Source organism: Tupaia chinensis, unplaced genomic scaffold (assembly GCF_000334495.1).
Source record: "Tupaia chinensis unplaced genomic scaffold, TupChi_1.0 Scaffold138500_1, whole genome shotgun sequence".
Classification (NCBI taxonomy): Eukaryota; Metazoa; Chordata; class Mammalia; order Scandentia; family Tupaiidae; genus Tupaia; species Tupaia belangeri.
Genome location: NW_006198396.1, coordinates 128,684 through 136,008, shown reverse-complemented (window position 1 = coordinate 136,008; position 7,325 = coordinate 128,684). Strand labels below are relative to the sequence as shown.

The 7,325-nt window shown below is 37.0% G+C and overlaps 1 pseudogene; it reads left to right on the top strand.

The window, feature by feature from the left end:
- The first annotated feature begins 1,441 nt into the window (after nucleotides 1–1,441).
- On the top strand, nucleotides 1,442–2,067 carry LOC102479389 (stAR-related lipid transfer protein 4 pseudogene; annotated as a pseudogene).
- Nucleotides 2,068–7,325: the final 5,258 nt, after the last annotated feature.

Genomic DNA, 7,325 nt, shown 5'->3' with positions numbered 1-7,325 from the left:
TAAAGAATGCCCCTGCCATTTTTTTTTTTTTTTTTTTCAGAAACCTGCAGGGATTTTGGTAAGGATTGCATTTGAATCTGTAGATCAATTTCAGGAGAATTGACACCTTGATAATGCTGAGTCTTCTAACCTACAGAGATGACATACCTCCACAATTGTTTGGATATTCTTTAGTTTCTCCCAATAATGTTCTGTAGTGTTCACCATATAGACCTTTCATATCTTTTGTCAGAATTATCCCTAAGTATTTTGTATTAATTATCAGATGAATTATCCTTAAATATTTGGTTGCTTTTATAAATGGTATTGTTCTCTTAATTTCCATTATCATATTTTCATTGCTAGTGTAGTATATAGAAACACAATTTTTTTTTTTTTAGTTTTGCTCTAGGCCATGTGTGCTCACCAGGAAGTGACAGAAAGAAAGAGAAAGGAAAAGTGGGAACTCACTCCCCTCAAGGGATGGCCATGTTGTAATTTCTTCTCCTCCATTCTTTTCTTGGGATTTAGGGCATGCATGCACATGTGCCTGGCATTTTTATTTAATTTTACTTATTCTTTATTTGATAGCATACACAAACCACACTAAAATGTCTTTCAATAAGTAAAAGTCAGTGTTTTAGATACAGGGAATTCTGATTAGATTGGCAGAGCTATATGACTACATACATAAATAAAGTAGACATCACTACCTTATCTTTAACCCTTGTCTTTAATGGATTAACAAATACAAATTAAAACACAGGTGAATCTGCTTGGTTTTAAGAAGTGAAGGGATTTCTCCAGTATTTTTATATTAATATAACCAATTACATATAAGCCTAAATAAAAAAAAAAAACAATCTCCAGTAGGTTTCAGATGGTATTCACCATCTTCGTAGAAAAATGAGCATCACTAATTAATTACCAATTATATCCTTAGTGATAGTACTTACTGAACTGAAATTACTATAAAAAATTTAGGGGGACCAGCAGTTAGCTTAATGGCTATGTCGCTGGACTCCCATGTAGTCGACCGTGGTTTGTGTCCCAGACCTGGTGGCTTAAACTCACGTCCGGCGCGTGTGTGTCCAAGATCCCGAGAGGAGAATGGAGGAGAAGGGATTGCTGTGTGGCCATCCCCCCTGGGGGGTGATTTCTCGCTTTCTATCTCTCTGTCTCTCTCCATCTTTCTGGTGAGTGCACGCACCCTATAGCAAAAATCTCTCTCTCAAAAAAAAAATTACTATCAAAATTTTAAAAACCTGGGGCCCAGCAGGTGGCATAGTGGTTTAGGGCGCTGGACGGTGGCCAGCGCAGTTTGAGTCCTGGACCTGGTGGCTTGCTTTCTCACTTTCCCTCTCTTGCTCTCTGTCTCTCTCTGGTCAAATTTAAATAAATACATAAATAGGCTGCCAGCGCAGGATCGCCCTCCAGGTCCTCATCTACCTCAGAGAGGAAGATGGAAGGCCTGCCTGATGCTGCTGCTTTTGCAACTAAACTTAAAAACACTCTCATCTAGTGCCACAGCATTGAAGATGATTAGGTGGTGAGTTGCTAAGAAAACAAAAGATGTAACAGTTTGTAGAAAACCCTCAGAAGAACTTAATGGATATCTCTATGAAGATCAAAGTGTTATAGATGACATTGTCAATAGTATAATGGGCCATATATGCCCAGGACCCTGTTGCTTGTATTGGGACACCTTAATGACTTCATTGGATATTTTAGAGCACTTCAAAGAGAATTGCTGTGTGATGCGTTACACTACTGCTGGTCAGCTTCAGAATATAATTTCTCCGAGAGAGTTTGTTGATTTCTCCTACACTGTAGGCTATGAAGAAGGGCTTTTATCCTGTGGGATAAATCTTGACTGGAGTGAAAAGTGACCAGAATTTTTTCATGGGTATAATTATCCTGTGGTTGGTTTTGTGTTCCACTTAAAGACCATCCAAGCCAGAGCGTTTTGACCAGCTATATTCAGACAGATCTAGGTGGAATGATTCCTCAGTCTGCAGTAGACACAGCTATGGTGGCATTTTAACCAACTTCTATGGTGATTTATGAAAAGCCTTACAAAAGGCATGATACCGTCAGACATCTAGTGCTGTGCTCCCCTTAATCAACTTTTTTCTCTAGATGTGAGGCCTGTAAAAATTGTCCATTCCTCTCTTCTGCAGAGCCTTTAGTAAAATCTGAGATTTTTCTTTTGATTTAGTAGTACAGTTTCATGTTTTATTCCTAACGTAAATAGCTATGTATGAGATGGCATTTTAATTTTCTTAAATAGATTTTCGCACATTGTTTGTTATGGGACTGAATCTAGGGATAGAGAGTAAAACATAAATCCCGAAGAAGTAAAGTTCTTTGACCCAAAAAGTTGAGAGTATGAAAATGTTGGCTGCTTAGAAATTAGAGAAAGCATAAGCTTTATGCTGTTTGGTTAAAATCACCTATTTTAGAGCTTTATGAACATCTTGTGAAATTTTAATTTTTAAGTTAAATGTTATTGCTTTACTTCTGGTGTGCTGTTACAAGTTTGCTGATATTTTGGGCAGATGCAAAAAATCCTTCTCTATATTTTATAAATATTAACTTCATTGTTAGTTGACTTATACTACTTTTAAGCATTGAAAAGACCAAAAATGACTAAGAATAAATATAGTAACTACAGGTACAATTCAAAGACAATTTAGTTTTGATCTTTAGATAGCATTCTTTTCTGGGTATCTTTAAAAACACATCTGTATCTTTCTGTGCACTTATTTTGTGAATCCTAAAAACATGTATGCATGACTTTGATAGTACAGACAACTGCCAGATGTGCTCTGGGGACACCATGTTGATGGAACAGGATCCTGGGTTGTGTGAAATGCTGGTCATGTCCTATAATTATCAGTAAGGTCACCTTTCTAGAAAGTCAAACTAAAAAATGTTCTGTACATGAAAAAAAATTTAAAAATAAATAAATAAATAAATAAAGTTAAATAAAATAATTGTTAATTTTTTAAAAAAAATCCCAACAATATTATTCATTTAATGACAAGCCAGTCTTACTTACATCAGGACTGTCCAACAAAAATATCCTGTCAGCCATTCATGATCTGAGTTCTGGTGTAGAAGATCAACTTATTGAGAGGTTTTTGCTATAGGGCGTGTGCGCTCACCAGAAAGAGAGAGACAGAAAGCGAGAAATCACCCCCAGGAGGGATGGCCATGCCGCAATCCCTTCTCCTCCATTCTGCTCTCAGGATCTTGAGCACACACGCACACGCACCCGGCATGAGTTTAAGCCACCTGGTCCGGGACGTGAATCGTGGTCGACTACATGGGATTCCAGTGACATAGCCATTACACTAACTGCTGGTCCTGTGAAGATCATTTTTGTTCCAGGGATGTACTTCTTGGAATTCTCCAAATACTCCATCAGTGTATCTGCTTCCCAGGTAATGCCTTTGTTCTTGTTGGCATCTGTGTAAGAGAATCCAGGGTCCTGACCTGTCTTCTACCCAAATAGACCATGGAGATTTGGTCCAGTCTTGTGCTTGCCTCCCTTTTCCATGGTGTGGCACTGGGCACACTTCTCAACAAAAATCTTGCTTTTCTCAACATCACTCATTTTTAATTTTCTCTTTTGTAGCTTGTGATACTAGGGTTCTTGCTCAGAAGCCAGATGTCTTGCTTTCTCAGTCTGGCATGTTTTTCAAGCCTCCAGGTCTGGGACTTGAACCACACAGACAGCCATATGGTACTCAGCTGCCTTATGCACCATGCCACTGGTTGGTCTCAAAACACAATTTTTATATACTAAGCTTGTGTTCTATAATCTCACTAACTTCACTTAATGATTTGAAGAGATTTTCTGAAAAGTCCATCAGATTTCCTACACAGATGATCACATCTGTGAATAAAGATAGTTTTACCTTTCCAATGGGAATATCTTTTATTTATTGTTTTGCCTCATTGTACTGGTTAGAATGTTCACTATGATGTTAAGTAGGAGGGCAAAAGTGTGAATTCCTTTTCCTATTTCTGATCTTTTTTTTTTGGGGGGGGAGGTTTTTGCTATAGGGTGCATGCGCTCGCCAGACAGACAGAGACATAGAGACAGAAAGTGAGAAATCACCCCCCAGGGGGGATGGTCATGCCACAATCCCTTCTCCCCCATTCTCCTCTCGGGATCTTGGGCATGCACGCACATGCACCCGGCGTGAGTTTTAAGTCACCGGGTTCGGGACGCAAACCTTGGTCGACTACGTGGGAGTCCAGTGACATAGCCATTACACTAACTGCTGGTTCCCCCTATTTCTGATCTTTCACCACTAAGAACAATGTTAGCTGTAGGTGTTTTGTAGGTGTTTCTCAGGTTGAGGAAGTTCCCTTCTATTCCCACCTTGCTTTATATCATAAATGAATGCTGAATTATGAAGTGCTTTTTTCTGCATATGTTAAGATGATCATATATTTTTTTCTTTTTTAGTTTGTTAATATACTGATTTACATTGAATGATTTTCAAATATTAAAATAACTCTGCATTCTTAGGCTAAACTCTACTTTGTCATAAGTATTGTTATCCTTTTTATGTATCATTGGGTTCAGTTCACTGAAATTTTGTTCATAAAATTTCTGTATCAAGGTAGGGCTAACTTCATAAAAATATTTAGGTATCAAAACAATGAGTTGGGAAATATTTCCTCCTCCTCAAGTTTCTGGAAGAGTTAGTATACAGCTGGTTTGCTCCTTCATTCACTTTTTGTTAAAATTCATTAATAATGTCACCAGAAGTTGTAGGTCTATTCAGGATATATAATTTTTCTACATATACTTTGGTAGTTTGCTTCTTTCAAAAAATATTCATTTCATGTGAATTGTCAAATTTAGGTATTATAGTTGTAACATTTCATTAGCCCTTTTAGAATTTTTTTCCCGTGTAGAGCATGTGCACTTGCTGAGGAGATAAAAAGAAAGAGAAGGAAAATATGAAATGACCCCCATGGAGGATGACCGTGCCACAGTTCCTTCTCTTCCATTCTCCTCTTGGGATTTTGAGCATGCAAACGCACATGCCTGGCATGATTTTCAAACTGCCAGGTCCAGTACTTTTTGTCATTGATTTCTAATTTAATTCCATTAAGGAGAGAATATATGCTTTGTATGACCTGGATTCTTGCACTTAGGGTGTATTCTTACTGCCTTGAATATGGTCTATCATGATGAATTTTTCACATACACTTGAAAAGAATGAGACTTTTCTATTAGGTGAAATGTTTCATAGATGCCAATTAAGTCAAGTTGTCTGATAGTCGTCTTCATTAAAGCTGCTATAACAAAATAAATTATACTGGATAATTTATAACAATGAAGATTTATTGGTCATGATTATGGAGGTTGAGAATTCCAAGATAAAGGCAACAGCAGATTCAGTGTTAGATGGGGGCCTGTTCCTCAAGGCAGTTTCTTCTATGTGTCCTCACATGATGGATGGGTAAACGGGCCCCCCCAAAAGCCTCTTTTAGCATAGCAATAATCCTATTTATAAGAGTGAAGCTCTCATGACATAGTCACCTCCCAAAGGCACACTTCTTTTTATTTTCTGTAGGGCATGTGTGCTGTCTGGAAAGAGACAGAGAGAGGGAAAATGAGAAATTACTCACCAGGGGTGATTTCCACACCACAATCCCTTCTTCTCAATTCTCCTCTTGGGACCTTGGGGATGAGCCTACATGTTCTAGGCATGCTTTTTTTTTTTTACCTGTTGGGTCTAGGACTTGAACTACAGTCAGCATGTGGGAGTCCAGCACCTTAATCATCATGCCACCTGATGGCCCCAGGCATCCTTCTTAATACTTCACATTGGAAATTAATTTTCAAAATACGAATTTGGAGGAGACACAATCATTCAGACCACAGTGTTAGTTGTTCAAATCTATATCCTTACTGCTTTTCTATACTTGTTCTACCAAATATTGAGAGGAGGTATTGAAGTTTCTAGTCAGAATCATAGATTTGGTTATTTTTCTGTGAAGTTCTATCAGTTTTTGCTTCATGTATTTTGTAACTCTTTTATTATGTGCATAAACATTTAGGAATGTTACTTTTTTCTGATGAATTGAACCCTTTATCACTATGAAATGAACTTCTTTATTTCTAATAATATCTTTTGCTCTAAAACCTACTTTGTCTGATGTTAATAGCCACTCCAGATTCATTTTAGGCCCCATCCTTCTGCTTTTAACCCATTCATATCTTTATATTTGAAGTATGCTTCTTATAGACAGAAAATACAGTTAAAGCAGTTAAGATTTCTTTCTTCTTTCTTCTTTTTCTTTTTTTCAATTCCATTGGACAATCTCTGCCATTTCATGGGAGTATTGAGGTCATTTTCATTTACTGTAATTTGAGGTATACTTAGATTGAAATCTATCACCTTGTTATTTGATTTCTATTTGTTCTATCTGATTTTTGTTCCCTCTTTTCTGTTTTTTTTTCCTTTTTGAGATTATTTGAACACTTTTTATTTTTCCACTTTGTCTTCTTCTTAGAGCATTTACTATAGTTTCTTTTTTTAAAAATTTGTCATAAGCCATAGCACTTGCCAGAGAGACAGAGAGGGAAAGAAAGTGAGAAAGCATCCTCTCCCCCAGGAGGGTGGCCATACTGCAGTCCTTTCTCCTCCATTCTCCTCTTGGGATTTGGGCATGCACACACATGCATTTGGTGTGTTTTTCAAGCTGCTGGGTGAGGGACTTGACCCATAGAACCAGTGATGTGGGATCCAGCTGCCTTAACAGCACCATACCACCATCTGAACCTATTTTGTTATTTTAATGGTTGTTGATCGTTCAGACATTATAATTATAAAAAAAGAAATACTACAAAAAACTTTATTTATAAATTTGACACCTTAGATATAATGGACTGATTCCCTGACACATAAAAATGATCAAAACTCACTCAAAAAGAGATAACCAGAATAGCTTAATATCTGTTAAGAAAATATAATTTGCAGTTGAAAAGCTTGCAGACCTAAATAATTTCATTCACAAGTTCCACCAAGCATTTAAGGAAGAAATAACATCAATCTTACATAATATCTTTCAAAACACAGAAGAGTTCAGAGACTTTCTCAATTCACTATGTAAGATCAGAGGTACCCTAATAGTAAAGCCAGGTGAATACTCTACAGATCAATATTTTTCATAAACATTAAATGACACCAGTTAACATGATTCTGTGTTTTTTTTTCCTTAGCCAAATTTAATTATACAGGTATAATTAAATATATAGTAGTTTCTAGAAAGTACGAGGTCGATAGTATGACCAGTTGAATCAGTGGCTCAGGTAG